This window comes from Ambystoma mexicanum, chromosome 4q (assembly GCF_040938575.1).
Source record: "Ambystoma mexicanum isolate Mex_15411 chromosome 4q, UKY_AmexF1_1, whole genome shotgun sequence".
In the NCBI taxonomy this organism is placed as follows: domain Eukaryota; kingdom Metazoa; phylum Chordata; class Amphibia; order Caudata; family Ambystomatidae; genus Ambystoma; species Ambystoma mexicanum.
The window spans coordinates 1,192,117,494-1,192,141,349 of record NC_090928.1 but is presented as its reverse complement, the minus strand read 5'-3'; the positions used below and the strand labels follow the sequence as shown (position 1 = coordinate 1,192,141,349).

Here is a 23,856-nt window from a genome sequence, read left to right as displayed (position 1 = left end):
ATCACAAGGTCTTACCCTAGACAAAGCAATGATCGATATTGGTAACAGTCTTTAAAGAAGGCATGAGCTACATAGCACTATCACGCTTACGTACACTTGACGGTCTATTTCTAATCAACTTTGATGCAAGTAAAATAAACGCTGATATTCCTTGCATTTTAGAATATAATAGACTTCGCTCACTATACACTCCCCATCTAAACACATATTCTGTTCCACAAAAAGTAAAACGTTGTAAAAGAAAACTAAATCAAACAGAAATGCAACAGGACGTCACTGCAAATCCTCCAAAGAGAGTAAAAGAAACTAATACTTCATCAAGTACCACAAACAAAAAAGAATCAATTAGAGAAAGTAAACCAGGTACTTCTTTAAAGAAGGAAGACAAACTCCAAAAAAAGCAGTTAGATACTGAACTCCCTGGACCATTTAAATTCTCAAATATAGTTGGTGTAAGTTGCTATGCAAATGTAGCAATGAATATTCTATTTCAATTACCACCAATTGTTGACAACATTTACTTACACTTTAGAGACCCATTGTGTATGCAAATGTTAGTACTTCATAGAAACGCAAAAAACAATCCTGACGACACATATAGTGTTTATGGAATAAGGCAACAATTGGACTACTGTGCTGGAATGGTGAAATTCACTATAAACTCACAGGAAGATCCACAAGAATTTTTAATGTACTTACTACAAGTATTGGAAAACAAAAACATACCTATAAAGGAAATCTTCCAGATTTCATACATGTGGAAACATACATGCACTCTGTGCAACAATGTGACACAAGAAGAAATTCCCAATGAACGCTTCATATATATATATATCAATAACAAATTGTGAATCCATCCCATTTCAGCAACTTGTACAAAATGCAAACCATGGTAGATTATGCTCTACCTGCAATTCAGATAATCGCTCCACGTTAGTAATACAAACACATAGTAAATACGTAATACTAATACTTCTACGTTACAATGCAGATGGTACCAAAAGCAACTGCAAGCTGACTGGATTCACACATAGTCAAATATCACTTGGTAAGAAAACCTTCACAACAATAGGTATAATCTACCACGCAGGAGCCACAACCAATTCAGGGTACTACACGGCATATATAAAAAAGAAATGTGGATGGTTTGAATGTAATGATAGTACCATTACTCTAAAGCAGAGATTACCAGCAAATCTTACAAACACTTATTTGATGTTCTTAAAACCAAAATTTGATAAATAAACTATCTTTAAACCTTTAAGTAAATTTGTGTTAAAAAAATATAAACTGTTAGAATACTCCAAAAGCTATCAAACTGCTCAAAGATTCAACAACTAATCAGATAAATGAATATCACTAAATTAGACCAAAAAATACACAGTTAGAATACGCCAATTGGTATCCAACTGTCCCAAAATTATAAATTTGTGTTAAAATAATATAAACTGTTAGAATACTCCAAAAGCTATCTAACAGCTCAAAGATTCTACAACAACTAATCAGATAAATGAATACCACTAAATTAGGCCAAAAAATACACAGTTACAATACGCCAATTGGTATATAACTGCTCCAAAATTTTATAATATCAAAACAAATGAAGAATCTGTTACTCTCCAAAATAATACAACAAAGCTAAGTATAAAGCATTAGCCAGAAACAACAAGTGAACACTGAAAACAAACAAACTGTAGCATTACAGAAAAAGGTTTTTTTTTTTAATCCAACATGGATTTTTTTTTTCTCCCACAGACCCAATGATTTTAGCAACAAATACAGAAACTGAGCAAATTGCACAGTACTCTGATTTGTACTCTACTAAATATGAGGGTCGAAAAAAAATAAAAGTATATTGCTTATACAATGTAATAAGTCATTACAAAATACTAATACTAACATGCTATTTTCTTTTATCACAGAAATGAAGAAGAAAAACATGGACTCCCATTACTAGACCAAACAGTAAGTATACAATAATAAGGACAACCAAAGCAGCATATCACATCCATAGTATCTAATACTTTTGTTCCTTATACATTTGTTTTTAACCCAAAGTTATAAGCAAATATGAATGTGATATGCTGCGGTGGTTGTTGCCAGGGCATAGAGTCTTGGGTGCATGGCCAAATGGCCATGCACCCAAGACTCTATGCCCTGGCAACAACCACCGCAGCATATCACATCCATAGAGTCAAACATTTCAACTATGATCTATGGGAAACTTTTAATGTCCGCGAACAATGTGAGTGTTCTTAGAACACTTTGAACTTGCCAGCGAACAATAGGGACACCGTTTTCAGGACAACCCCTACGAACATTCCAGGACACCGGGAGTGTTCTCAAAAACGTCTTCAGAACACCCCCATTTTGTTTATTTGCGAACATTTCAGGACACCGCGGGTGTTCTTAGAACAGATTCAACTTGACAGAGAACAATACGGACAGCGTCCTCAGGACACCCCCTACGAACACTCCCCGGACACTGCAAGTGTTCTTAGAACAGTTTCACTTTGCTTATGAACAAAACGGACACATATTGAGTCCTTAGAACACCCCCCAGTCAGTTTATTTAGAACATTTCAGAACACCCGTGATGTCCGCAAACAAATCGAACACAAAAAGAACGTCTAACACATAAAAAACACAACTTTCATCCTATCCCATACACTCCCACCCTCCCCAAACACTCCTACACACCAACACACTCTACTAAATATACATTTTGAACAAAGTTTCACTGTGCTGTCCGCGGACGTCCGCGAATCCAAGATGGCGGGCGCTACCGAAAAATCTGACGCGCTTCACGCTCCATGCCATCCAATCAGCGAACACGTTGCATGTCCGCGAACATCACGCAAGACGATTGGCCAATCAGGACACTGTCCGCGGAGCGAACAGGGAAGTGTGTACGCGAACCGAACACAGATATCACTAATTTTTTTTTACCTACTTTTTGGTCATTTTAAAAAAAACTACTGGACGGATTTTCACCAAATTTGCAAAAGCACGCTTTCGGGACCAAGCCACTGCTCCTGGTCCAAATTTGGTGGAAATCCGTCCAGCGGTTTGGGCTGTAGGTGCGAGCAAAACATTTTACCCATTCAGTCTATGGGAAAAAAAAAGTTTTGGGACCCCCCTATAACTTTGCCCCCCCTGGACGAATCCTCACCAACAAAACAAATTCAGAGTGACCCAAATACTTTCTTTGCAAAGTTTGGTGAGGATCCGTCCAGGGAGAGCGAAGTTATAAGCCACCCAAAAAGTGCTCTTCCTATGGAAACAGCAACTTAACCATAACTACATGGCCACTACCGTAAATACTCACCGTAATCGTATTTCCGATGCTTGTATCTGCTTAGATTTACATGCTGTGCATAGGCCGACATCTAGTGGAAGCTGCGGAGTATTACAGTTTGTTTTTCGAAACTCGAAAATGGGCGTCAACACAGGGCGTGCCAGTAATACTATCACTAGTGTGACGTCCACTGTACCCAAGATCCCTCACGCGTCTAGGATCCTCAGATTGTATTTTTTCTGACATGAGGTAGCATGAGGAGTAGCGCTTGTAGGATACAAGCAACCATGCGCCTTCTCTCAGAGGGGAGGAAGGGTGGGTCGCGTGTGAATCTAAGCATATACAAGCATCAGAAATACAATTACGGTGAGTAATGTATGCCTTCTGAGGCTTGTGGAATCTGCTTAGATCACATGCTGTGCATAGATTAGCGAGCAGTACCTGAAGAAGGAGGTGGGATGTGAGAAGGGTCATGAGCAAATAAGTGTCTTAGAACCGCTTATCCCACTTGTGTATCTGCCTTGGAATGGGTGTCAATGCAGTAATGCTGAGTAAAAGTGTGAATAGAGCTCCAAGTAGCTGCTTTTCAAATGGTGTCAAGGGGTACATTTGCAATGAAAGCCAGAGTGGCCCCAATGCCTCTTGTAGAGTGAGTGGGCTCTTGGCGTGAAAGGCAGAGTTCTTTCAGAGAGTGAGTAACACAGCTGGATCCAGTTAATAATCCACTTCGAGATGGCACCTTTAGAGACGCGATCCCCCTCTCTGCCTGTAGCTACGGAGACAAACAGTTGATCTGTTTTTCTTAGCGGTCTGGTCTTATTTACATAGTGGAGGACCGCCGTACGCACATCTAGGGTGTGTAGTTTCACCTCAGCCAAGCTTTGAGGGTCCTGGACGAAAGCCGGAAGCTCGATGGACTGGTATACGTGGAATTCAGATATAAACTTAGGTGAGAACCTAGGGTGTGTGCGTAAAACCAGTTTGTCTTTATGGACAGTAAAGAAGGGATCCTGCACTGACAGAGCCTGAATTTCACTTACCCTTCTTATAGAAGTAATAGCTACTAAGAAGGCCATTTTATAAGTCAGGTGTTTGAGACTGCTTTTATGCATGGGCTCGAAAGGGGGTCCCATGAGCTTAGATACCACCACATTAAGGTCCCACCCTGGTGGTGGGTTTGAAATAGGAGAGTTAAGTCTCTTTACTCCTTCCATGAAGGCTTTAACTACTGGTACTTTCCACCACGAGACCTTGTTATGGGAAGTGGTGTATGCAGACAGGGCTGCCAGGTGTACTTTCAGTGAGTTAAAAACCAATCCTGCATCTAGCAGGTGGAGCATGTAAGTAACAATAGTGGAAGGAGTGCAATCAACTGGGTTGATTTGTCTACTCTGGCACCAGATAACGAATCTCTTCCACTTGTCAAAGTAACAGTGCCTTGTGTTTGGTTTCCTAGATTCCTTTAGGATGTCCATACACCTCTGTGGTAAATTGAGATGTCCAAACTCTATGACCTCAGGAGCCATGCTGCCAGGTTCATTGAGTTGGGTTGCTGATGCACCGTTTGACTTTGGTGCTGGGACAGTAGGTTGTACTAGGCTGGAAGTTTGATGGGCTTGCACACCGCCATCCTGCGTAGGTGTGGGAACCACAGTTGTCTTGCCCACATGGGACCAACTAGGACGAGCGTCATCGACTCTGTTCATCTTGTTCACCACCTTCCTGATGAGGAGTTGGTGGAAAAGCGTACGCAAATATCCCTGACCAGTTCATCCACAGGGCGTTCCTTTGGGAGTCTGGTTGGGGGAACCTGGATGCAAATCCTGGGCATTGTTTGTTTTCGCTTGTGGCGAATAAGTCTATAGTGGGGAAACCCCACTGAGAGAAGATATCTTCTACGACCTCTCTGTGTAGAACCCATTCGTGTTCCTCTGGGAGGGAGTCTCTGCTCAGAGCATCCGCTAGGGAATTGAGCTCCCCTGGAACATGTTGTGATGATAGGAAGATGTTCCGTCTGAGTGCCCATATCCAGATTTTCTGGGCAAGCTTGGACAGATTTGGCGAACGAGTCCCTCCTTGCTTGTTCAGGTAGAACATGGCTGTTGTGCTGTCCGTCCGGATCTGCACTGACAGGTTTAGTAGGTGGGGCTCGAACGCTTGAAGCGCTCTGAATACTGCCAGAAGCTCTAGCAGGTTGATGTAGTTCTTGGCCACTGAGGGAGACCAGAGACCCTGAGCTCTGTGGTGGAGATGGTGAGCTCCCCACCCCGTCAGACATGTATCGGTAGTGACTACTGCCTGTACTTCGGGATCGTAAAAGGGTTTTCCCTGTGCAAGATTCTCTCTTGTCCACCAGTGAAGGCTTTGTACTAGTGTTGGCCAAACGACCACTAGATCGTCCCACTGACCACTTGCCTGAGACCACTGTTTCGCCAACCATTCCTGCATGGGATGCATGCGCAGGTGACCAGGTAAATACATGACGCCATCATGCCCAGTAAACTCATTGCTTTGCGTACCGTTATTTGGTGACCGGACTGATATTGCAGAATTTGCAGTAGTATATTCCGAATTCTTTCCTCTGAAGGAAATGTCAACCCCTCTTGAGTATCTAGGATTGCTCCTAGGAACTGTTTGGAGGTGCCTGGCACCAGGCTTGACTTTTTCTCGTTGATTGAGAAGCCTAATTCGTGGAGGAGGTCGATATTCCTTTGAATGTTTGTCCTGCAAATTACTGGGGTTTCCCCCGTTATGAGCCAGTCGTCCAGATAAGGGTTCACCGGGATTGCCTCCCTGCGTAGGTGTGCAGCCGCCACCGCCAGTACCTTGGTGAATACCCTTGGTGCTAAAGCTATCCCGAAGAGCAGTACCTTGAATTGGTAGTGCCGACTGTCCACCTTGAAGCGCAAGTACCTTCTGTGCGCTGGGAACATAGAAATATGAAAATAGGCATCTTTCATATCGAAGGTTGCCATGTAGGAGGGGGATTAACTCTTGTAGCGTAGTCATACGAAACTTTTGGGGCTTGACATACTTGTTGGCAGGCCGTAAGTCCAATACTGGGCGCATTGTCAAATCTTTCTTTGGCACAAGGAATTAAGTTGAATAAATACCCTTGTTTACCTGGTGTCCCGGGACGAGTTCTATCGCGTCCTTTTCTAGCAGAATGGCGATCTCCTCGAGGAGAATCTTCTGATGTTCTAAAGAGTGTACTCTTTGTCGTGGAGGATGGTTCCGGGGACACTGCAGTAGTTCTATACAGTATCCTGCCGATACTGTTGACAGCAACCATCTGTCTGATGTGATCCCTTCCCAAGCCTAGGTGAAGTTGGAAATGCGTCCCCCTACTGGGGTTGCGTGAGAAGGGACTCTGAACTGAGCGTCACTGCTTTGGTGGAGGCGTGCCACCTCCCTTGCTGGGGCTGCCTCTGCCTTTACCACAACCTCTCCTATTACCCCTGCCGTAACCCTGGGTAGACTGTTGGCTGTTGTTCCACTGTGTACCCTGCCCCTGGGAATAGTTAGATCCTCTCTGGGAATTTTGGCCGCGTGGGCGACGAAAATTACTATTCCCTCTCTGGTTAGGGGGTTTATTGGTTAACTGGCCAAGGGACTTGAGTGTCTCGTATTTGTCCTTGGCATTCTTCAGTGCGTCCTCGACCACCTTACCAAACAGATCGGCTTCCACCGGTTTGTCTAACAATGATGCCTGGGTTTCTGCCTTAAAACCAGACTGCCGTAACCACGCATGTCTCTTGATAACAGTGCCTTCTGCTATCAATCTGCCTGCGTTGTACGCGGCGTCAAAGGTTGCTTTCAAAATGCAACCAGACACGGCTCTACCCTCTGCGGAAATCCAAGCTAACTGGCCCTTTAAAGGTTCCGGAGCAGAGGCTATGAGTGCCGCGACTTCTTCCCACTGATGGCAGTTGTAGCTGGCCAACAGGGTGGTGGAGTTTGCAATCCTTGCCTGATAGGCGGACGTTGAGGCTACTTTCCTGCCAAAACCATATAGTTTTTTGCTCTCCTTGTCTGGAGGTGCTTCGGACGATTACAAGGGTGTTCCAGCCCTCTTACGAGTGTTAGTGACAACTAGGGATTCTGGCTTCAGATGTCCTCTTATATAGAGAGGGTCAGACTGGGCTGCCCTGAAAAGTTTTTCAACTCTGGGATTGACTGCTCTGGTGAGGTTCCGGTTCACCAGGGACGGGTCTATTCTTCGCTGAATGGACTTAAGGATAGGGATGGTCTGGGCAACAGGCCTCCTTTCTCCCACTAACTCCTCGGCGAAGTCCCTCTCCTCCTGGACACCGTGGGTATCGATATGGAAATGTTCTGCTGCAAGTGCGAGAACCTCGTTTAGGAGGGGTTGGTTATCGACAGGGGAGTCGGTAACGGGGGCTTTGTTTTCTACCGGGGAATCTACTCTGTAGGTTTCAGGGTCTTCCTCTTCCTCTTCTTGGTCCTCATCATCCCCATAGCAGCCCGTCCCGGTTTGCTCTTCTACCATGCCAAATTCTTGGTCCTCACCAAAGGAAGCCTCTCCTTGATACAGTGAGTATGGTCTTGAGTATGGTTGTACCTCGAAGGGGTCAGTAGACCTCATCGGTGTCTCAAACCGGGGCTTCTTACTCGGGGGGATAGGATCGTTAGAGCCTGAGGGTGTCACCCCTTGTGGATCATACGAAAGGAAATGGTCTGGATGGATTTTTATCGTACAAGACAGCCAAAGAAGACATCCTTGACAGGACCCTATCTATGTCTTCACTCGACCACTTTTTGGAACTGGGAATGACTCTCTCAGCAAGTCTCGGAGATTTATCTTGAGTAGATTTGCTGGTTTTAGACCTATCAGCAGACCTGGGCTTGTCTGTCTGTTTAGGGGGAGTGGCGTGTTTTACAGGTGTGGAAGAGTGCAAAGGCTGCTTCTTCTGCTGTTTTCCCCCCTCCCCGTGAGTGGAAAAGTGTTTTCCCTGTCCTTTTGTGGCTCTGGAGGTTTTCGACGCCTGGCGTCGAGGATCGGGGGTAGAGTCCCTGTCCTTCGAGCGTGGGGCCGCGCTGATCTTGTCTGCGGGCTCTGACTCCTGGAGCGCGGCCTGGGGGTGGAAGCCGTCTTCGTCCTCCGACGATCGAACTTCTGTTAGCCTAGGGAGCGAGGCACTCTTGGCAAGAGTGGATGATTGCCTGGAGTCAAGCGGCGATCTCGATCGAGAACGCCCAGAGGACACCCAATCGGACCGTTCTGTGTGTGCCTCTTTCCGAGAACTCGACGTCGTCGAGTCTCGGTTGGACTTCGTGTGTTTAGTGTGTGTGGTGTGTGAAGCGCTTGTGTCGCCGGGGGTCTTCCCCATAGCCGCCCTGCCGGACGACCTTCCGAGGTCGGGGACCTGCGCTCGGCTGTCTTTCGACGCCGTAATGCCCTCGCCGTCCGAAAGTACAGCGTCGCTGCCGTCGCTGAAGGCGCCCTCCGCTGCCATGGTGGGCCCAACGCTTCGTCGAACGGTTCTTAAGTGTCTTAGGTTTAAAACTACTACACGCTCTGCAGTTCACTTCGGGGTGGTCCCTCGGCAAGCAGAGATTGCACGTGGCGTGCCTGTCGACCCAAGGGTATTTGCGATTGCACTTGGGGCAGAATTGAAAAGGGGTACCCTCCATACGCACCTTGAGGCAGCGGGCTGTTAAGTGTAGGAAATGTATAAGGTGTACCTATATACCAAGAGTGTAGAGTATGTCCAACCCCCCACTCTCCCTACTTGCAGGGCCGAGGCCAGAGGCCTTCCGAGGCCCGGGCCGAGGCCAGAGGCCTTCCGAGGCCCGGGCCGAGGCCCAAATCCGTCGTGCAGCAGCCAATGGTCGATTTCTTCTCCAGTCGGCGTCGAGTGTCGAAGTTCGACGTTGGGATGGGGAAGGATGTAAATAATTAAATATTTTAGCAAAAGTATGGCTAAGGCCAGGGGACTCCGCAAAATGCTTCCGACCAGTATGGCGGAAAAAAACAATCTGAGGATCCTAGACGCGTGAGGGATCTTGGGTACAGTGGACTTCACACTAGGGATAGTATTACTGGCACGCCCTGTGTTGACGCCCATTTTCGAGTTTCGAAAAACAAACTAATACTCCGCAGCTTCCACTAGATGTCGGCCTATGCACAGCATGTGATCTAAGCAGATTCCACATGCCTCAGATATATATATATATATATATATATAGGTTTTGGGGGGTTTCCCCCCACATATATGGTACAATTGACCTTCACAATTCGGTCAATTGTGAAAAGGTCAATTGTCATTCGAGCAGTTGTAAAACTAACAATTCGTATACAACCAAACTTTCACTGGTTCAATGACTTTAATGCAACAGTACTTTCTGTGACACTATTTACTTGCTGCCTTTCCATCACAACCTTCTCACACGCCGGTCTTCTTCCACACCAATCCATACCTTTGAGAAGGAGTCTTCTACGCTATTTAGCCCTTTCCATGCTCCTCTGCTGCCTTCACCTTGGATGCTTCTGACACCAGTGGGCTGCCCCTTCTGACATGCACTCTCTTATTGAAGGGGGAGTCCTCTATCCGCCCTGTCCACCTTCTGCGAGACTCCACAAAACCCAAATTCTTAACCACCCTAGTGACTCATCCCAAACTCATCTTTTTCCATCAGCACATCTTGTTCTCTTTTCTGCTTCTGCCCACCTCATTTTTGGCACCACAGTGAACACCTTTGCAGAAATAGCTGTACAATAAAGACAAATGACATTTACGCCACCTACAATTGTAGCTGGATTTGACAGCTGGACTCTTGGCAGAAATTAGCACATCCAGACCCTTGTCAGAGCAGTTCCAGTCAGGGACCTCTTAAGCACTTTTGGGACCTGGGACAAAAACACCTTTGCCCCTCCCACCCCCCCTCCTCCACCGAACCAAAAGAAATGAATGGATGTAGAATATCTGGTCACACCCCACTCGTCACGATCATAACCAATCTTGATATGCTGCCTTGCAGTGATCAAAATAAGCATGGGTACTCCCTTCAAGTCCCCTTAACCTCTTAATTCTTGCTGTAATTAGAATGTTGAACAAGTAGCATGTCAAGGCCAACATTAACAGTCCAGGACTTGTGTTCTAGCATAGGCGGAGGACACTTCATTTGTAGCAGCCATGAGGAAGGTATATTGGCCATAGCATCAATGCAGGACACAGTACACATGAAAAAGGTGCACATAATCCAGAATAGATTGAGGACTAATATCAGCTGCCTCGCAATGCAAAAATGGCTAAGCAGGGATGCAGGAGACAAATTGGAAGCAGGAGAACTAAAGCTACACATACAAGAGCATAGATAGTGGCTGACTATTAGAAGCTACCGGGAAGGTGTCCATATCCAGACAGACCGATTACAAGATGGACTTTGTTTTCACGTAGTGTTGCCATTAGAGAGCAAGGAAACAAGCGGCTGTAGCGTGCTAGACATCAATGCTCACTATTATAGAGAAAGCAACACTATAGCCAGTGAACCCATGAGTGAGGCTTTTTTGAAGAAAGGTTTAGGGACTTGTAATTATGACAGGTTAGGCAATACAAGATTAAATGAGATGCCCAGGATCACATATCAGTTGAGCAGCGAAACTCGGATTTGTGCCCACTTTACTGCTTTCCTTTCCAGTTCTTCCCATTAACTTAAATAATCCCATTTTATAGAAATGATTTGGAAAGTACACAAATCACATAACCCAATATGTCAATTTTTAAAAACAAACCATTATAAGCATATCATGCAAAATGGAATGTCTCCATCATCAAGGAAAGTACATAAGTACCAGCATCCCAACTGATGTTATCTTAAAAGATTTCATCTGGGGTTCAATTTCATATTTCAAAGCTTTAATTAGTCCCAAAACACAGCTGAAATTGTTGTTTAGAAACATGAAGAACAACATTTGAATTGTACAAAAGGAATTTCAAATGAGCAGACCTTAAAATATGGTTACCAAACGCCTGTGATATCTGGTCCGCTCTTTTCTGACTAGAACCCTTTCCACTCAAATGGCCTACATAAAAAGTAAGATCAGGTAATGGGCAAAACAATGCCACTAGCATGCGAGAAGGCAAACCTTTTCACAGAATACATCACATTAATGTGAGTGAGTTAAGATTCGTCCAGGATCACTGTATTGGCTGCTGGCACAGACAGGATACAAGCATGAACGTTATGGTTGCACAGTCTTGAATTTGGCTGCTTAATCACCTCTCAGACTAACACTTATACTCCTCATTGGAGGTGGATGCCTAGGGTTAACAACTCCCTATCTGAACAAACCAATTTCTAGACCTTCACCCTAATACTGCTATGTTCGTTTATTATAGCCACCATTATCTGAAGCAGGCACATTGATGATAATACCACCTGTTGTGCTACAAAACACATACACTAGCAGGTTCATCAACTTCAGATATAGGAAAGGCTGGTCTGAACTTGCTGTAATGTGTCATTTATAATCCTGCATATAAACACAGATTTCTCCAATGAGTGCTTAACGCAGAGCTATCTTCTGATCGATTGCAGCATTTACATTTATCAATATGCATTTCAATTTTGGTTATTGCACAGAGGGGGCGTGGCTAGAGAGCCATGCTAGAGGACGTGTCCGCATCAGAGCTCCTGCAGATCCTTGCATTATCCTGTGAAAACTGCAATTAATGACACAAATGCACCGCAACAAAGAGATTTGTGCATGAGAAGCCCTGGAGCACGTATGGTAACAGTGAAGCTCAGACCGGTGTAACGACAAAGTAGCCGGAGGTCGGAGAAAATCTGAGAACGAGATCCTGACCTGAAAAAGATGGCCGCCGCTTGATGGGCTATGAAAACAAAGAAGCGGCTGACCCGACTGCCGTACCACCTAATCTTGGCAGGACCAGTGGCGGAGGTGCCCGGGCCGAGAGGGAAGAGGACACGGTGCATGCTTGGCACCCTGTTCGGAGCTCGAGGGGTTCAGCCTGAACGAGGACGCGGCCCGTGAACTGTGGCTTGAATGACCGTATTGCAGGAAAAGCAGCCCGGAGAGGAGACGAGAGTGAAGGGAAGAACAAGCCGGACCCGATCAGAGAGTAGCATTGTCTCCGCTGACGCAAGGGCCGGCGCGAGCGGACAGTAGCGGGCCCACGCATAACCCCGTAATCAACAGAAAGCGTGGGCTGATACAAATACAATGTATCAAGCACAATACGGCTTGAGGTACTCGGCATCCGACAGCGCGACATACCAGCAGCTGTGCGAACGCATAAAAGAGGTAACAGAAGCTCGATCGGAGCACACAGATCAAATATATACAAGCCTCAGATGGGAAATGAGTGGGAACGAACGAACAATAGCACAACAAAAGAAAATGGCGGCCACCCCATGAGGAAAACAAAGGACAGTGCTGTCCAGCGCGTGAACACACCAGCGCCGCGCCTGGGATAGAGGCGGATGCACACAAGCAACACATACGGGGCACACTGATATAGAAGAGGAGAGCCGGCAAAACAGAAGCGAGTACCCAGTTATATAATAGCAATAAAACTGTAATAACTAATGCACCGGATCAGGAGCACACGCCGGGAATCAGCAAATTCAAAGAGGCCACCGGCATACGGCCGAAAAAAGGTCACACCCACGAATGGGCCCACAGGACCTAGCTACGGAGAACGTGGCAAACTGCAGGCATGACAGGCAAGGCAGGAAACTAGAGCGATCTTGCGCTTGCTGCACTAGGAGCCACGGAGCACTGCACTACCACTGCAAAGGACAGAACGGTATGTCACAGGAATTAAACTGTGCACAAAACTCCACACTGGAGAGTGCAAGTGGCTCATAAGGACCAAGAAGAGGAGGCTGGGGAAATAATAAAAACAGCGTCTGGGTAACTGAGTGGGATGGCACACGAGGGTGGCCTTACACCGGAGACAGTGGAGGAGGAAAGTACACCTTACCAGTGCTGAAACAACCCCAAACGGTATCAGCAGCGACCATTACCGGTGGGGGGAGGGGGGAATAGAAGGTGAACACCTCGCTCGAGAAGGAAGGACACCTGACCACGCAGTGCGAAGGTTCCCCAAGACCACGCTGTAGGACGTAGCGCATATAAGCAACAGCAAAGAGGGGTTAGTGAGCAAAATGACTGAGGCCCGTTGCTACAGGCCTACCAGATGACCAAAACGCCAAGACCCACGTAACCTCCTAATAGGGCAGGGATCTGACGAATACATGACCACGACCCCTGACCACACTGAAAAAGACACTGCGCATGCCCAAATAAGTGCATCTAGGTTTCGGCGAGGGAGGGCTGGCCGAGAACACTGAGAACGGCACCCTGAGGCGAGGGCCTGCAAGGACACGCGGCGCACAACGGCTGGAACAAAAGAAAAGGCGATCGTGAGAATAGCAACGGGAGTACATGCTAGAAAGGAAGACGAGAAGTGCAATGGCATCTAAACTCACGAAATACAAAGGAAAACAAGCCTTGATGGAAGATTACAATAAGACACCCCAAGCTATGGAAGGGTCCAGCAAGAAAGACAAAAATCAACAGCCAGACAACAAGCCGGAGTGTGACAAACAGCCTATCCTGGATGCAATTGCAGACCTGAAGGCAGCTTGGGAGACCAAACTGGAGGCAGCTATGGCAGATCTAAAAACATAATTAGATCTCAAAATTGGAGCGGTACAGGAAGAAGTGAACATCCTGAGACAAGACGTCAAGAAGGGAACGGAACGCACGGCCGAACTGGAAAAAGAAACAAGCTCAAATTCTGTGGCCTGTAAATCACACGCCTCGGAGATCCACACATTACAACAGCAAGTGGAAAACTTGGAAAGCAGAGCCGAGAAGGCCGAAGGACGGGCCCGCAGGAATAACATACACATAGTGGGGCTCCCAGAAGGAGAGGAAGGCCAAAACCCTACGGACTATATAGAGACCATGTTACTACAGGAAATACAAGGTGGAGCTCTCACCCAAGGTTTTGCAGTATAGAGGGCACATAGGGCACTTACAAGGAGACTGGCCAAGGCCGATAATCGCCAAGATCCTCAACTATCGAGACAGGGGGGAAGATCCTGGAATTCTTCCGGAAAGGTGGCACGATACGCAGGGCGACGGCATCCATCACGGCGTACCCAGACTATACGCTCCTGGTGCAGAGGAGACGGCTGAACTATGGGACCATCAAAAGAAGGTTGCGAGAAGTGGGCTACAAGTACATGTTGATGTACCCGCAAAGTTGAAAATGTTCCACAAAAACAAGGCCCTTTTTTTCGAGACACCAGAAGAAGCAACGGAGGGGCTGGACAGCCAGCGCTGCCTGGATGAGACTGGTGTGCATAAGAAAGACGACCTCGAGCATAGAAGCAGAGTCAGCAGGTGCTGTATTACATAAGACAATGGGACTAGAACGAGTACTAAAAACAGCATTGCAGAGGTTGGTGCTGAACGCAAATAGACTAGCGCGCGCAGAGTGTTGACCAAAATGCAGGACATAGCTGACCCACCTCCGTACCCCAGTATATTAGTTAGGTTACCAGTAGTAAGGTAACCACCCTGCAGATTTCCTAATATCGGCCCGCTGAGATAGGACTAAATGCGGGAGTGCCTGAGATCCAGGGATGGAGCTGAGCAGCAGTTTGGGATGGGGAGGAAAGGGGAAGGGAGGGAGTTAAGGGAGTTGGAAGTGATGGAGGGAGGGAAGGGAGCGGAGGTTTGGGAGTTAAAAGTTTGGGTATAAGCCTACAAATGCGCGCATCCAAGGAGAATATGGAGGAATAAAGGGGAGGAAGGAGGGACGGAATATGGATAAGTCATGGGCGATCTGAAGATACTGACCTGGAATGTGAGGGGGTTAAACAGTTACTTAAAACGGAATAAAGTCATGATGTATTTAAAGAGAAAAGATAGATGTGGCGCTCATACAAGAAACGCATCTCACTAGGGAGAAATTAGAAGTCCTAAAAAAGAAATGGAAGGGGACCCTTATAGGCGCAACGTACTCATCCTATGCTGGGGGGGTGGTAGTGTGGGTGGGACCACATGTTCCCCTTAAGTTACTACAATCAACGTCCGAGGCCGATGGGAGGATAGTGATACTAAAAGGGCTGATTGAAAACAGAGAGGTGTGCATAGTTCATACATACCCCCTGAATCAGGACACAGCGGCCTACTTTAGGACCCTAGATAGCAAAATGGGAAATACCTAGCTTGTGCAATCATCTAGGGCGGGGATTTTAACTGTACATTAGATCCAACAGTAGATAGGCGGACTTGACACATGATAGACCCAGTCCTGCAGCCAAAGCCTTAAGAACGCTACTGTGAGACCTCCAACTAGAAGATACGTGGAGACAGTGCCACCCACATGACAGACAGGCACTACTCGCATTACTCGGCCCCTCGAAACTTGTATATGCGGCTGGATTACATATTCACCACACCGGAATTAACCAGAGAAAGTAGGGCCCCGGAATACAAAGCACGTGTCCGGTCTGATCACTCGCCACTGACCTTATCATGGCAATACGCAGCCCCCAGAGCCAAGATCCCCACTTGGAAACTTATAGCAGAGGCCTTAAAAGACCAGATTTTCAGAGAAGACCTTAGAACAGAAATAGCAGAATACTTCCGAATTAACACAGGTAGCGTAAAGTCTGCTGGGACCCTGTGGGAAGCTTTTAAGGTGGTAGCAAGGGGAACAGCCATAGCCAAATCGAAGGGATTACAAGGGGGCATAGTGCAACAACTTCAAAGTGCAGAGGTGAAATTAGAGATATTACTAAATAAGGGAGATCATTCCCAGCAGGACGCAGATAACATTACGCAACTCCAGCAGGAATGTAAGGGGTATTGGGAGAGATTGTGCAACTTAAACTATAAAAGATACACAGGGAGGCAACACGCCGAAGGGGACAAACCGGGAAGAATATTGGCATGGCTATTGAGACCCCTAGGCCCACGATCCGAGAGCTACAGGGAGAGGGGGGACAACTGCTGAATACCCAAGAGAGCGTGAACGAGGGGTTCCTAGAATTTTATAAGCAATTGTACAGTGACACCATATCAGGGAACGAAGAAGAGATGAGAGAAACACTGGAGGACATCGGTTTACTGAAAATAAGTGTTGAAGAGCAAGAAAATCTAGAAGCCCCAATCACACTAGAAGAACTGGAGGCGGTAGTCGAGCTGCTGCCAACTAGCAAGACTCCAGGCGCAGACGTTCTCCCTAGTGAATTCTACAAAGCATACAAGAACGAAGTACTCCCCCCCCCCACACTATTAGCAATGCTAAATGAGGCTTACGAGGTGGGGACGCTGCCAGAGTCCCTCAGAAAGGCGATCATCATCCCACTCCTCAAACCCAACAAGCCAGGCATGAACTGCGTTTCGTATAGACCGCTGTCATTGTTGAACCAGGACAGCAAAATCTTAACGGCTGTGCTGGCAAACAGAATGGAAAGGGTCATAGGTGGGTTGATAAACCCTGATCAGGCAGGATAAAGACTCGGTGAAATGGCCATGGCTGTTGGCAACTCTGTAAGAAAACGGAATAGAACCAGGGTACCTGAAATGGGTGGAACTATTATACTTCTCACCGCTAGCCAGAGTCAGAACCGGAGCAGTTATTTCGGAAAGATGGCAACTTAGTAGAGGCACAAGACAGGGAGGGATGCCCATGGTCCCCGATGTTGTACATCCTAGCGTTGGAACCACTGGCGATATACCTGAGACAATAATACGAGGAAATAGGGATTTACACAAAGGGGGGACCACACCTAATATCGCTGTATGCAGACATCATGTTACTATATCTAAGATACCCAGTGGAAAACGTACAATATATCCTGGAGGTACTCTAGCGATTTGCATCGCTCTCGGGTATTGCAATAAACCCTAAAAAGTCCTGTATATTCCCCCTAGGATGGTATATAGCCGTCACACACGACAAACTACCAGTATTGCCAGTACCCTGGGTGACTGACACATTTAGATATCTAGGAATAGATATTTACCACACAATGGAAGCAGAACACAAACAACACAGAAAAAGCCCTAACGAGAATAGTTGAGAGCCTGAAGTTTTGGACCAAAATCCCTCTAGCCATGATGGGGAACCGATGACAGATGAGCTATGGGAAAGAGTACAGGGATACCACAAAAAAGTGTCCAGAAATACAAGGCTACAACAAATACAACTGTATGTAACCCACAGAGCATATATGACCCCCCTGAGAATCTCACGATTTAAAGGCGTGGAAACACAAAAGTGCCCTAAATGCCAGGAGGAAAAAGCCGGGATGATACATATGTTCTGGGCATGCCCCGAAATAAGGAAGTATTGGAACGAGGTAGCCCAAAGACTGAATGAAAAAGAGACCAACCTCAACATAGATTCAATATGGGCATGCATGGTGGGAGGGTTCCCTAGGCCACGCCAATTGAAATATGTAAGCAAACTCAAAGATATGGCCTATATACTGGCCAAGCGCAGGATAGCAATGGGGTGGAAAGCATCAAGTAGACCTAAAGCGGAGGTTTGGTGGGCAGATCTCCGTAAATGGTCCGAGACTGAAACAATAGTATGGAGCGAGACAGCTAATATAGGGGGGGAAGAAGAAGCAGAAACTAACAGCTTGGAAACATTTGGTGGCCACACTATGGGGCCCCACCCTAGGAAGCTTGAGTACAGAATCTTCCGAAGATAATGACGGAGGAAAAACTCCTACGAATAATGTGTGAAAGGATGGAGCGGAGTAGGCTTGTAGGAGGGAGGGATAAGGGAAACAGTACATATTGAGCACAAGACCATGTCATGTAATACAATGTAAAGTACTGTGGATGTTGTGGGTTTATTGTTGATGGTTAAATGTAATGTTTGTGTGGAAACTAATAAAAATTGTTTATAAAAAAACATTTTGATTATTGCACATGATCAATATAATCCCCACAGAAAGGTGAGAATGCTACATTAATTGTGCCGTAGTGAACACAGCACACCATAAGATATCCTGATATGTGCTATTAAGTTTGTTAACAATGTGAACTGACTTCTTCAGATCAGAGAGCATTGTGGGGCTACCTCCAAGATGGGAGGCCGGGGAAAGTGGCCCTTTTGCCCTCCCATAAAGACGTCTCTGGTCCGAATTCTTGCACCTCAGCCTCTAAGCAACTGAGCATGAAGTCAGAGGCTGCTCAGGCTCAGATGAAAAACTCTACCGTCCGATTGAGAAAGGCAGTCCACTTTGCTGGACAGGGCATGTCCAAAAGCTCTGGGTACACTTTGCTTGGCCCATTCTACAGCAGTCAAGATGAGGGTGGATCCGAACCTGCTCAGTCTACAGCAATAGGTCGATGGTTTGGCAATAACGGTGGGTGGGAGTGAAGGGGGTGTGGAACAAGGCAACACGCAGAATGGATAGAAGTTTTGCCCTACAAGCAATATTTCCCCCAAGTAACCCCTGTGGGTAAAATCATTTGGAAGCAGAACCAACCACGCTCCCAGATGAAACTGGATGTCAAGAGGTCCCACCGGATGAGCCCACAGGAGGTGAAGCACTTACCCAGAACTTTGTGACAGTTCCCACTCATGGGAAACTGGCAAATGCCTAATCCCAGAGACAACTTTCTCTGCCCTGGCCAGATGAGAGGAAACCAGAGAAATGTCACTGTGCACAGATCAGAACCTCGGCCTTTATGTCTCCATGCACAGAGGAACCAGTCCTATTCCACTTCTCTTGCTGAGGTAAAGCAAAGCTACTGTATTGTCCATCAAGATCTGAACAAAGAGGGGACAAAAGCATCCAGGGCCAGCCAGCAGACCACAAGTCAAGGTGATAGATGTGTTCCCTCACCTGTACTGGGTTCCATAGGCCGCTCACCATCAGATCATTCAGGTAAGCACGACAGCCCATCAAAAAGGTGTCCATAACTACTTCTAGCTGCTGCCATGGCTGTCGAAAAGTCCCCCCCACCCCGTTTCACAAGTTGTCTGAGGGCTTAGCAAAGGAGAAAAGTTTGAAACCTGTAAACGGCCCCTCATGTTGCCCTAAAACCTGAGATGACTGACAGCATTGCTACCGCTAAGCAACCGTATGCAGAAATGGGCTTTAGCCACATAAAGAAGCTGGTGGCGATGAGACCCAGAATTACTGAGGCTGGGACTCTAATGTGGTACTGGGAAAACCCTTGCAGTGGTCAATAGGAAAATTGCAAGAAAATAAAAAAAGTTTACTTTTCCAAGCCACATCAGAAATACATTTCTGGCCCCTTCCAATACAGAAAGGTCCATCACGAACAAACCATCAACAAATTGAGAAAAAAAAACAAAAAGAAAACACCACTCACCAGAAGAAAAACATCAACTCTGGAAAGCCAGCAGAGAAGCTTCCTATTTGCTAAAGATACTATATGTACAGCAGTTACCTCATAAAAATGTAATTTCCCCCTTTTTCTTCACAAGGACATGATGATATTTTCAATGTCTCTCCAGTCATGAAAACCGTCCCTTTCTTCTGCTAATCAAGTTGGGGTGAAGCTCTGGACCTCTGTCAGAAGTTAAACTGCAGCAGTGTTCACCCTAGAGAATGACTATCAAATCCTTAATCTGGACTCAAACTATTAGTAGGGTGGAAGCACAATTGCATGTTTTAGTCTTGCCATTCTGAAGAAAGCATTTTCTGAATCTTGGCTTGAAGATGTCACTCTGCTTTCAGACCAGCCTGACTGCATTGGTGTCAGCGTTGGTTCATTTTAATCTGTTGATTAAAAAAAACAACCAATTCCAAATGCTTAGGCAAGGACCAAATATAGGCGTACAGCCTCAATTCCAAAATCAGACCCCAGAGACATTTGTGGAGGAGGGATTCAATTGTCTATGGAACAGGACATTCACCCACCCCCACAATGTCTTTCAGGAGCACCCTTCGGTCTATTAACGCCTTCCTATTGGTATAAATAAGTACAGTAATTCAGGCTTTGAACAGATTTCATTAACAGCATGCGTCAAGCTACTTACTCTGAAAGTATGGAGGATTGGAAGAGGTTAAGAGCATGAATGAGCAGGAAACGTGCAGGTGGAATGAGTCCGTAGTTTAATCTTTTAGAACAACGTGTATTATCGAAGACCAAACTAAGCATGGAACCTCGATTCAAACCTGTTTAGCTCTCGTATCTTGCTTCCGAAGACCAGCGCATTGCCGATGAGCTATCCTCCCAGGGGGTTTGAGTTGATAAATGAGTTTCACAGGGTGTGAAAATGTACAGGGCTTAGCTCACATTTGCTAGCTGCAACCAATCTAAAAAATCCATATAGACAGCGGCAATGTTAATGGAAAGAAAATAGGTAATTGCTTTTAAAATGCTAAAAAACTAACTTAAAAAGTAAGGAATTTAAGGACACAAATTAGACTGAAAAGGGCATTTGTTCCAAATTAATATGTAAAAAGAATTATCTTTATTTATATATATTTTTTTTGACATACCAACAAAAGCTTAACCTGTCTGTAATGGAATATGCTGAACGTTTCTTCAGTTTGGAGACTGTTGATAAACAGTCCTGGAAGCTTAGCACCACCCTAATCCGACCGCAGTTCATGATATTCCAAAAAATTAAAGCTTCATTTTGGGAAAGGAAATGGTTGCTTAGACACTTCCCGAACTCCTAGCAAGCCCCAGTTCTCAAGCAAGAAGCCCATCTCCATGTCTCCACCAATATCAGTGTTTTCTAAACCATTTCCTTGGTACATTGGACGGTAAATCAGCTGAGATACCACCAAACAGATTTACCGTTACCACCACTTGGTCCGGCGGAATTACTGCAGTGTGAGTCCTGTTTATTGAGTGCATAGGACTCCATTGGGATTTTGGCGTTATCAGCGGTAATTGTGCTGGCAGGTCATTCTGTCAATTTTGCCTTTTTATGGCTTTAAACCAGAGTAATTACCTCCGCCTCAGCACCAAACCCATAGTTAAGTGGTGTGGTAATGTGGAGGTGATGCAGCCTCTACCGTTTTTGGCCACACCGTTAAACTCTTAATGAGGCCCATTGTGTTGTAATTTTCCATTTTATCACCATAGTGGTCAGTCATGGGAATCATGCTCTGAGCCGCTTCACTTGCAGCAGATTCCTGTTGCACGATGATGTTTGTCAGTTCCACAGGTGCACGTTTCTAGTAGTCTGAACTTTTGCCAGCTGCTGCATATTTACCCGTGACTTAATTCCTCAAGTGGAGCAGCTCTATGAGCGGTGCAGAGGCTCCTGGAGCATCAAAGGTTCCAAACAGCTCTTTAGCTTAAGCCATACAAGCCGAATATCTCCAACTGAGTGTACAGGGGCTGTTCAAACAGGAATTGTGTTGTGCCTGTGGATATCCATTCGGTTCAAGGTATTCCCGTACTAAAATGTGTAGGGCACCTGTACATGCCTTCACTAGCTCTTTCCATCCGACTATCGTTTATGGCTGTTGGGTGCCTGCAGTAGCAGGACTTCGAGCCTCTTGGCAAGTTCTTACCAATAGCTGGATTAGGAGAGGAATGACACCAGTTTTTTGTGGAGGGTAATGATAGGCAGGGCAAATGGCTAAATTATGTATCAAGCCAATGGTAGCCTCAACAAGTGGCCAATGATATGGCTGGTTCATCCGCTAGACAGTGGCAGGAATAGCGTAAGCATTTTAACATCCTGGTGTCAGCTGGTGATGTGTCTTAGAGGACAGCCAGCAGATCCTGTGATATCATCTTTGCCAATTGTTTTCAAGATGGCATGGATCAGAGCTTCAACACCATTGCATTGAGTCACCAGGTTATTCTTACTGTAGTTACATGTCAAGTTAAAATACTTTCAGCGCATGCAAGGAAGTTTGCTTCACCGGTTAACTAGGATTTTAGGAATACTGCCCAGACCGTATTGTTTAGAGGCTACACCAGAAAGGTTTCTCAGGGTCCACAAGCAATTTCGTACAAATCTGGGCTGGAACCGGTCAAGTGTTTCCCCAAAGCATGCATGCCACCAGCATCCACAATGGCCGGCGTGTTACAATGGCACATTGATAAGTCTTTCAACAAACGGCTAGTGGTTTACAGCAGTTTTTCATAGTTGTAGCTTTGCATTATCTGCACAAGAGCTTGAAGACCTCCATTTGCCAAAATGGTCAACGTTCTTTTTTCCCATAGCCTGCAACTGAAGACCATCTGTGGCAGTAGCTAAGAATGCGGGATTGTTTTTGTTCAATAGGGGCCCATCTTGTGGAGGCCATCAGCTAACCACGCCATCATTGCTCATTGCTCCTAGTATAGGAAGAATCTAGACTAAGGGCACGCCTTTCTATATGAAGTATATATATACAGTAATGAGTAGAGTATTATATCTCAAGTATGGTAAGGAAACAAAGTCAAGGTGCAGAGGAGAATGCAAGGTCCTGGCACATAGACCCTATGACAACATGAAAAAAGAACGAGTTCCCAACATTGGGAACTCACGTCCCCTGCACACTGTCTGTGGACGAAAAGGCCTAATGGTATTGGGCAGATTTCGGTAGCACTAAATATAGTAGTAAAATGTCAATAGTGATTAGTAAATGACCATCTAATAATCAAAAATACATGTAGACATCCAATTCAGTATCACACAACTTGTGTTTGAATTTTCAAACAAAAAGCAGCTGAACCTAACTCGTTTCAAGAAACAATTCTCTTCTTCAGGAGTGTCGAATATCTACAGATTCGGAAAATAATCATAAAGAGCCATTAAGGAGAATGTTGCCTCGAAATTATTGCAATCTAATAAACACTTTCAAAGATTACAAATTAATGATGTAAGCTTGGTCAATCGCCTCTTGTCTTCAGTGACTTGATTCAAATGTTGCAAGTAGCACAATATTCCCGATAACATTAATCTGCCTCTGGATAGAGGATGGAGGGATATTGGGGGTGAATTCCTGTAGGTAAATGGGAGGCTGGAATGAGTCTAAATTCTGACAATCCTGTTAGTGTATCATACAAAACATTTAAAAAACTTACCAAAATCCATCACTATCGGTCATTTCTCAAAATGTCTGAATTTGGGAAGGTACATCCTCCCAGTGGTATTAATAGTGTAAGCACGGCAATCCCTAAAAAGCAGAAGTTGCCAATGTTTAATCACCAAAAAGGGTCACGAGTGATTCCAAGTGATGAAACCTGCTTCTGCAAAAAAAAAAAAAGAAGCTTCAGTGACCTCTTCCTAAGGTCCGCATACATGGGACAAAAAAAGAGAAAATTTACAAGATTTTCCCTAGCTTCTAAGCAGATTGGACAACGAGGATTAAGATTGGTGTTCCATTTCGACTGCACGGCTGCCAAAGGTAATATGCGAAGACGTAGCTTGACAGAGGGAACGCATCGCTTTAGGATGCATGCAGTCTAAATACTCTAATGTAGCCCTGGTCCTGTTTTAGGGCCCAACAGGTGCTGAAATGGGAGGACGTGCCCAACCTCCTGGCTATTTCCACTGAACTTTACGACCTAAGGGCAGAACATACTAAGGCCTTCGAGTTTG

The 23,856-nt window shown here is 45.7% G+C and overlaps 1 protein-coding gene and 1 pseudogene across 1 annotated transcript in view; both read right to left on the bottom strand.

Annotated features, from left to right (window-relative positions):
- BTBD9 (BTB domain containing 9) overlaps positions 1 to 23,856 on the bottom strand; it is a 1,399,080-nt gene that overhangs the window by 488,546 nt on the left and 886,678 nt on the right. The gene's annotated exons all lie outside the window — the stretch shown is intronic.
- On the bottom strand, positions 21,776 to 22,592 carry LOC138468458 (junction plakoglobin pseudogene; annotated as a pseudogene).